Genomic DNA, 10,071 nt, shown 5'->3' on the forward strand with positions numbered 1-10,071 from the left:
AGTAGGTACAGAGGAGATGTCAGGGGTAAGTTTTTTACACAGGGAGTGGTGAGCGCGTGGAATGGGCTGCTGGCAGCAGTGGTGGAGGTGGAAACGATAGGGTCTTTTAAGACACTTCTGGATGGCTACATGGAGCTTAGAAAAATAGAGGGCTATGGGTAAATCCTAGGTAGTTCCAAGGTAAGGACATGTTTGCCATAGCTTTGTGGGCTGAAGGGTCTGTATTGTGCTGTATGTTTTCTATGTTTCTATATTTCTCTCAGCTTAGCACTCTTAGAACATTATGCAGGGGTCAGTGTTGGAAGCCCGAGTTTTTGTTTTATATATATGTCAATAATTTCAATGAAGGAACAGATGGCATCATGGCCAAGTTAGTTCAATACCAAGATAGATGGAGGAACAGGTAGTGCTGCAGAATTAGGGAGTCTGCAGAGTATTATAGACACATTGGGAGAGTGGATAAGAAAGTGGCAGTTGGAATGTGGTGTGGGGTTATGTACTTCGATAGGAAGAATTAAATATTTTCTAAATTGGATGAAAATTCAGAAATCGGTGATGCAAAGGATTGGAGTTGTAGTTCCATCAAAATTAACTTGCAAGTTGAGTTGGTGGTAAAGAAGAATAATGTGGAAGATATTAGCAATATGCTGAATGTTCAGAGTGTCAAGAGGCAGAAGTAAATGCAGTTGCTATTACTAGGAGAAGGTGCTTGGGAACCGAAGGGAAATAAGTGCCCTGGACCAGAGGGACTACACCTCAAGGTTCTGAAAGAGGTGGCTGAAGAGATTGTAGAGGCATTAGTAATGATCTTTCAGGAATCACTAGATTCTGGCATGGTTTCGGAGGACTGGAAAACTGTAAATATCACTTCACCCTTCAAGAAGAGCGAGAGAGGCAGAAGAAAATAAATTATAGGTCAGATAGCTTGATATCAGTGTTGGAGCTGATTGTTATGGATGTGGTTTCAGGGTACTTTGAGGTACATGATAAAATAGGCCAAAGTCAGCATAGTTTCCTTAAGGGAAAAATCTTACCTGAAAAATCAGTTGGAAATCTTTGAAGAAATAACAAGCAAGATAAACAAAGGAGAATTGGTGGATGTTGTGTGCCTGGATTTTCAAAGGGCCTTTGACAAGGTGTGGCACAGAAGGCTGCTTAGCAAGGTAAAAACCCATGATATTACAGGAAGGATGCTAACATGGGTAGAGCATTGGCTGACTGGCAGGTGGCAAAGAGCGGGAACAAAGGGAGCCTTACTGATTGTCTGCTGGTGACTAGTGGTGTTCTGCAGGGATCAGTGCTGGACTGATTCCTTTTATGTTTTATGTCAATGATCTGGATGATGGAATTGATGACTTTTGTGAACAAGTTTGTGGACAATATGAAGATAAGTGAAGAGGCACGATGTGCTGAAGCAGCAGGGAGGCTGCAGAAGGACAGACAGGTTAGGTTAATGGGCAAAGAGGTGGCAGATAAAATACTGTGTCGGGAAGTGTACGATCATGCACCTTGGTAGAAAAAATAAAAGCACAGTCTATTTTCTAAACAGGGAGAAAATTCGAAAATCTGTTGTACCAGTAGGAAAATTGGAGTGGATCCAAGTTTTTTCTCAGGCAGGAGAGGATATGTTTCATCACCAATCTCTCAAATCACGTCATCACCGTGAATGTAAGTGCTACTGGACAATAGTCATCAAGACAGGTTACTATGTTTTTTTAGGCACCGGTATAATTGAAGCCTGCTTCAGAATGCCGAAGTGAGTTGTCGAAGATCTCAGTGAACACTGCAGCCAGTTGACCAGCACAGGACTTTATTACTTGGCAGGGTACCCTATCCAGTCTGGATGCTTTCCGTGGGTTCATTCTCCTGAAGGATGCTCTCGTGTCAGCCTCAGAGTCATCAGGGTTTGTGAGAACTTGTGATGCTCTCATGGTCGAAACGAGCATAGAAGGCACTGAGTACAAACAGCGTTCATGTGGTGCTCACCTATAGGAGTCACCACCATAAACCATGAAACTCAGTCTCATTTTCAACTCAAAACTAATTATGAGAAATCACTTTAATTTCATGGTCATAAAATTTTCCTAACATTATGATCTTGCTTTGTGTCAAGTATATTGATTTACCTTATTGTAACCAGTACTTTGAGCAGGTGCCATCTCTCATTCTCACTTGGTGGAAAAGTGCATCATTCACAAGCAGTTTCAAAAAATAGAAAAGGATTATTTGCATATGCCATTATCAAAAACTTAGCCAGTTCTAAAGTTGAGTGCAAGAGTTTATAGTTAACTCCATGGAAAGTGCCTCCTATCCTCTCCTCCCCGATTTGGATATCCCAGCCTTTGTTTCACAGAGATGGAATAGTTAATGGTGTCAGCTATCTATGTGTATCTGGAGAAATTCAAACATTGTTATTTTTGGATCCTGTACAAGAATGTTACTCTGAGCCAGACTAGGAGTGATAAAAAAAACACCACCCAGAAAGGAAAAGACTGATGACAACCAGTTTGTGTTGAAACCTTTGCTGATCTTTTGTCTAATCCCCAATTGCTGAAATCTTAAATCTACCAAAATATGTTTTACTTCAGTTTGAATAGAATTGATTCATGGGAAAAACCTTATCGGAAGATTTTGCATCTTCACAGTGAAGTTCAACACCGCAACTTTCTATTAATACAGAAACAGAAAACGCTACAAAGCAGCATAGTTATTTTCCTAAAATTCTGACCTTGTCTTTGTTTTTTAAAGTTAATAAATATAGCTGTAGTTATCAGAAACAATCTAGGCTTATCTAGATATCAAGGCATATTTTATCCCTTCCCTTGTAAGTATCAGTTAACTAATTTTCTTGTATGTTAATATTTTAATAAAGTACAATTCTAAGTTCACAGCACTTACTGCCAGTGGGCAACATGCTGTTTTTGCATATGTTTATCATCTGGTTTTTGCAGCAGTACATCATGCTGAACAATCCCCTTTCTCTCTTATCCCTCTCTCATCGGGCTGGAGATACAAAAACCTCAAAACACGCACCACCAGCCTCAGGAACAACTTCTACGCCACTGTTATAAGACTCCTGAATGGACCTTTTGTATGTTAAATGAATTCCTGACTTCACAATCTAACACACGATGGCCCTTTTCACCTTATTTTCTGCCTACACTACATGTTCTCTGTAACGGTAACACCCAAATTCTTCATTCTCATATTGACATTCCATTGCTCTACTTAAAAATACTTCTATTTCAAAGCAATAAGTATGGCTGGCAAAACGGAGACTTTTCCACTGTATCTTGAATTGTGTCATTAATAAATCAATACTTGCCTCAATCTGTTTATTGGATTAAACGCTATAAATGTTGATTGAAAGATGTGGGTGTTAAAAGGGACTTGGGCATCATTGTATGAATCACCTGAAAATGAATTCTTACATTTCAGCATGTTTCAATCTGGCATTGATCTCTGCCACTGAGTGGTGCTGAGGAGAATCAACAGTGTGACGTTAGATCCAGGATTCATCCACAGAAGTTGTATTTCAGCAAGAAATTAGGAAGACAAGTGATTCACTGTTTACAAGGATTTTAGATTACATTAGATTATGAGGACACGCAGTCCTCTTTTATTGTCATTTAGTAATGCATACATTAAGAAATAATACAATGTTCCTCCAGAATGATATCACAGAAACACAGACCACATAATTATAACATATAGTTACAACAGTGCAAAGCAATACCGTAATTTGATAGAAGAACGGATCATGGGCACGGTAAAAAAAATCTCAAAGTCTCTCGAAAGTCCCATCATCTCATGCAGACGGTAGAAGGAAGAAAAACTCTCTTCCTGCCATGAGCTTCCAGCACCGCCAACTTACCGATGCAGCACCCTGGAAGCACTCCGACCACAGCTGACTCTTGAGTCTGTCTGAAAACTTCGAGCCTCCGACCAGCCCTCTGAGACCGAGCACCGAGCACCGAGCACCATCTCTGCCGAGCACTTTGACCCCAAGGGTTTGGGGCCTTCCCCTCCAGAGATTCTCGATCGCACAGTAGCAGCGGCAGTGAAGCGGGCATTTCAGAAGTTTCTCCAGATGTTCCTCCGTGCTTCTCATGGCTGTCTCCATCAAATCAAGATTGTGCACGGCATCCTATTTCAGAAATACGATATCAATTCAGAGTGGCTATGCGCGCTACGTCACACTGCCATCTTCTCCTCCCCTCCTCCCCAAAAATGATTTGTGAGCAGGACTAATGACATCAAGTTTCAATTGTATCAAACCCCGGTAGGACTGCATTGAGAATATTTTGTACATTTTATATTTCCCCCTGTGAGTGTTTAAAGTAATTTAATTATCAAAGTGCGTATGTCATCATACACAACCCCGAGGTTCATTTCCTTATGGGCAATCACAGTAAATACAAGAAACACAATCGAGTCAATGAAAGACCACACCCATCAGGATGGACAGCAACCATAGGGCAAAACAAAGAAAAACAACAAACTATGTAAATACAAAAAGAAAGAAAAAAAAGATGTAATAGTAACAAAAATAAATAAATAAATATTGAGAACATGGTATGAAGAGTCCTTGAAAGTGAGTCTATAGGTTGTGAGAACAGTTCAGTATAGTGGAAACCTACAAGTTTCTTGCAATATTTGAGAGGGTAAATATGAAATACACTTCCCTAGCCTGGCTTTCTTGAACTGTGGTTTATTTCAGTTATTTTTGGCCACTCAGGACAGAGAAGAGAAGAAATTCCTTCACCCAAAAGGAGTGAATATTTGGAATTCTTCACCCATGGAGGACGTGGAGACTCAATACACATATTTTCTTTGAGAAAATGAGTGAAGTTGTAGGGGCAGCTATGATCATTGAGTGTCAGAGCAAGTTCATGGAGTGGAATAGTCTGTTCCTATTTCTTTACCCTGTGGGAGCATCATGAACAAACTCTGTTTCCCTTGTCACCCTTGGTCCACACTGCATCTGTGATTCAGATTCAGATGAATACATTGTTGTAGACACCAGGGTACGATGAAATTCCTGGTTTGCAGGAAGTTCACAGAGCAAACAGTGAATAAAATAAATACAGCAATAAATGCAGAGATGAGGACAAAAGAAATGAAATGGTGCAAAGTGTGGTCGTGTGACTGAAGCCTCACAAGATGAGATGCTAAAGTGACACTAATGGTGAGGTAGACTTAAGTATTCCAGAACATGGCGAAACTGCTGGAAAGGGGATGTGAAAGACATTATTGGTTCAGGAGTCTGATAGCCGCCAGGAACTGGAGGAGAAAGAAAAGATCAGCCATGATTGAATGACTCAACAGGCCAGACGGCCTAATTCTGCTCCCATGTCTTATGGTCTAAAAATATTCTTCAGTCTGGCTGCCTGGCCTTTCAAGCTCCTGTATCTTCCCTAGAAAAGAGAAGTAGGAATGCTCCTCACAGAAAAGAGAAGCAGGAATGGCCAGCGAGGCAGGCATCCTTGATAATACTGTTAGATTAGATTATGAGAACACTCAGTCCTCTTTTTATTGTCATTTAGAAATGCATACATGCATTAGAAATGATACGATGTTTCTCCAGAGTGATATCACAGAAAATAGGACAAACCAAGGACTAACACGGACAGAACCACATAATTATAACATATAGTTACAGCAGTGCAAAGCAATACCATAATTTGATGAAGAACAAACCATAGGCACGGTAAATAAAGTCTCAGAAGTCCCTGAGCCGATCGACTCCCGAGTCCCTGACAGCAGGCGGCAAAAGGGAGAAACTCCCTGCCATAAACTTCCAGGCACCGTCAAATTGCTGATGCCTCGGAAGCAGCCGACCCCAGCCAACACTGAGTCCATCCATCTGAAAACTTCGAGCTTCCAACCAGCCTCTCCGATGCAGCCTCCTGAGCGCCATCCTCTACTGAGCGCCTTTGACCTTGCCCCAGCCGCTGAAACACGCAAAGCCGAGGATTTCGGGGCCTTCAGCTCCGGAGATTCCGGTTACCACACAGTAGCAGCGGCAGCGAAGCGGGCATTTCAGAAGTTTTCCAGATGTTCCTCCGTACTCTCACGTCTGTCTCCATCAAATCAGAATTGTGCACGGTCCCCTACTTGACAGATAACAGACATCATCACCGAAGTGGCCGTGCGCGCTGCCGTCGCGCCACCATCTTCTCCTCCCTCCAGGAGGAGGAAGCCTTCCTGATGCAAGATACTAGAAAGGTGGACTGGATGCAAGGAAGGGAAAAGCCTGTGATAGACTCTGCCAGATTTTGCCAGTCCAGGGCAGTTGGCATACCAGGCCTGCAATGCAACCTGTCAAGCTGCCTTCTATAATATATCTGTAGCCCCCTGGTAAACCTCAGGCTCGCTCAGCTCGCTTTCATCTGGGGGGAGCAGCCGTCAGCCCCATCAAACTGGGTAATCAAGTTTGTGTAGATGCTGTGTGATGTACCCCAGAAAACAGACAGTACACCATATGCCATTAAAAGATGACACTTTATCACTCTTACTTTGACTACGTAGATAGTAAAGGAACAAAATAAGAACTGTTTTTTAAAAAAGAAAAAGGCGCCATTATTATTAACCAGTTTGCGCACACATCGTTGGAGCTCTTACAGAACTGGGTCCCCCTTCCTCCAGTCAATGTCCTCCCAACTCTGCCGACCCACGAATGGGACCACCCTCGGTGATCAACCGAACGCTCTACTCGAGTCTGTCTGTGTCTCCTCTCCTCGCCGAAGACGCTGGGCCTCAGACTCCCGCTCGGGGTTCGTTCCGTAACCCAGCTTACCGCATCGATTCTCCTCTCTCTGTCCCCATCCACCTTCTACCCAAAGCTCGCGAAAACAACAGCTTACAGACACGCAAGAAAGAATAACATCTATCCCAATTGGTTAGCAAATTAATACAATTCTCGTTATCAGTAATTATAACCCAAACTGTCTCAGCAGTTAACATCACAGAGAAACCATATTATTTTTGACATAACAAAGAAGCCATTTTATTAGCCTTAGAAATAACATAAAAGAAGAAACCCCTTACATATCTGTAAAAGTTTGCAAGAACCCTTGTTGACAAGCTGAATCCTTTTAGACATCTCAGGAAATGTATACCTGGTTATGACAGGACCAGGAGAAACTGCTGGTAATATGGATGCGCAGGAACCTGAAGCTGTCACCCATATCTGTAGCAGCTCCTTTGACGAGGAAAGGGTTGTGTTCATTCCCTACACCCCATCTTCTCAGATTTCTGAGATCTACAGCCAGTTCTTTTGTCCTTCCTTTAAAAAACTGCTTTTATTATCAATTCAGACTACGACAGTACTATCATACAATCAACTTACGAACATAACCAGACAGATCGTAACTAATACAGACTAAACAAACACATTTCCATCCTTACCAAGGACGACATTTATCTCCTGCACTGTCCGGTGGTCACAAAGTACCTTTCTGTTATCCGTGGAAGCTGTGTGTTCATCTTCCACAGCTGTCCGGGCATGGACAAATGCCCTGACCATAGCTAGGCAGTCAGCCCAGAGATAGCCGTCTGCTGGGGTCAGGGGATTGAACACAAAGTCCTGAGGGTCAGGGGACCGAACACACAGTCCTGAGAGTCAGGGGATTGAGCACACGGTCCAGAGGGTCAGGGGATCAAACATACGGTCCTGAGGGTCAGGGGACCAAACACACAGTCCTGAGGGTCAGGGGATCAAACACACAGTCCAGAGGGTTAGGGGATGGAGCACAAGGTCCTGAGGGTCAGGGGACCGAGCACAATGTCCTGAGGGTCAAGGGACCGAACTCACAGTCCCAAGAGTCAGGGGACCAAGCACACAGTCCTGAGGGTCAGGGGACCGAACACACTGTCCTGAAGGTCAGGGGATTGAACATACAGTCCTGAGGGTCAGGGGACTGAACACATGGTCCTGAGGGTCAGGGGACCAAGAACACAGTCCTGAGGGTCAGGGGACCAAACACACGGTCCTGAAGGTCAGGGGATTGAACACACAGTCCTGAGGGTCAGGGGACTGAATGCACGGTCCTGAGGGTCAGGGGATTGAACACACGGTCCTGAGGGTCAGGGGACAGAACACAAAACCCTGAGGGTCTGGGGACCAAACACACAGTCCCGAGGGTCAGGGGACTGAATGCACAGTCCTGAGGGTCAGGGGATTGAACACACAGTCCTGAGGGTCAGGGGACTGAATGCACGGTCCTGAGGGTCAGGGGATTGAACACACGGTCCTGAGGGTCAGGGGACAGAACACACAGTCCTGAGGGTCAGGGGACTGAACACACAGTCCCGAGGGTCAGGGGACCAAACACACAGTCCTGAGGGTCAGGGAATTGAACACACGGTCCTGAGGGTCAGGGGACTGAACACAGGATCCTGAGGGTCAGGGGACCTAACACACGGTCCTGAGGTTCAGGGGCCGGAACACACAGTCCTGAGGGTCAGGGGACCAAGAACACAGTCCTGAGGGTCAGGGGACCGAACACACGGTCCTGAGGGTCAGGGGACTGAACACAAAGTCCCGAGGGTCAGGGGATTCAATACACAGTCCTGAGGGTCAGGGGATTGAGCACACTGTCCCGAGGGTCAGCGGATCAAACACACGGTCCTGAGGGTTAGGGGATGGAGCACAAGGTCCTGAGGGTCAGGGGACCAAGCACACAGTCCTGAGGGTCAAGAGACCGAAAACACGGTCCTGAAGGTCAGGGGATTTAACATACAGTCCTGAGGGAAACGGGGAATGAACACACGGTCCTGAGGGTCAGGGGACCAAGAACACAGTCCTGAGGGTCAGGGGACGGAACACACAGTCCTGAGTGTCAGGGGACCAAGAACACAGTCCTGAGGGTCAGGGGACGGAACACACAGTCCTGAAGATCAGGGGACAGAACACACAGTCCTGAGGGTCAGGGGACCAAGAACACAGTCCTGAGGGTCAGGGGACCGAACACAGGGTCCTGAAGGTCAGGGGATTCAATACACAGTCCTGAGGGTCAGGGGATTGAGCACACGGTCCAGTGGGTCAGCAGGTCAAACAAACGGTCCTGAGGGTTAGGGGATGGAGCACAAGGTCCTGAGGGTCAGGGAACCAAGCACAATGTCCTGAGGGTCAAGGGACCGAACTCACAGTCCCAACAGTCAGGGGATTAAGCACACGGTCCTGAAGGTCAGGGGATTGAACATACAGTCCTGAGGGTCAGGGGACTGAACACATGGTCCTGAGGGTCAGGGGACCAAGAACACAGTCCTGAGGGTCAGGGGACTGAATGCACGGTTCTGAGGGTCAGGGGATTGAACACACGGTCCTGAGGGTCAGGGGACAGAACACACAGCCCTCAGGGTCAGGGGACCGAACACACAGTCCTGAGGGTCAGGGGACTGAACACACAGTCCTGAGGGTCAGGGGACTGAACACACAGTCCCGAGGGTCAGGGGATTCAATACACAGTCCTGAGGGTCAGGGGATTGAGCACACGGTCCCGAGGGTTAGCGGATCAAACACACGGTCCTGAGGGTTAGGGGATGGAGCACAAGGTCCTGAGGGTCAGGGGACCAAGCACAATGTCCTGAGGGTCAAGGGACCGAACTCACAGTCCCAAGAGTCAGGGGACCAAGCACACAGTCCTGAGGGTCAGGGGACCGAACACACGGTCCTGAAGGTCAGGGGATTTAACATACAGTCCTGAGGGAAACGGGGAATGAACACACGGTCCTGAGGGTCAGGGGACCAAGAACACAGTCCTGAGGGTCAGGGGACTGAACACACAGTCCGGAGGGTCAGGGGATTGAGCACACAGTCCTGAAAGTCATGGGATTGAGCACACGGTCCCGAGGGTCAGGGGATCAAACACACAGTCCTGAGGGTCAGGGGACCAAACACACAGTCCTGAGGGTCAGGGAATTGAACACACGGTCCTGAGGGTCAGAGGAAGGAACACACAGTCCTGAGGATCAGGGGACTGAACACACAATCCTGCGGGTCAGGGGACAGAACACACAGTCCTGAGGGTCAGGGGACCGAACACACAGTCCTGAGGGTCAGGGGAT

Source organism: Mobula hypostoma, chromosome 13 (assembly GCF_963921235.1).
Source record: "Mobula hypostoma chromosome 13, sMobHyp1.1, whole genome shotgun sequence".
NCBI lineage: Eukaryota > Metazoa > Chordata > Chondrichthyes > Myliobatiformes > Myliobatidae > Mobula > Mobula hypostoma.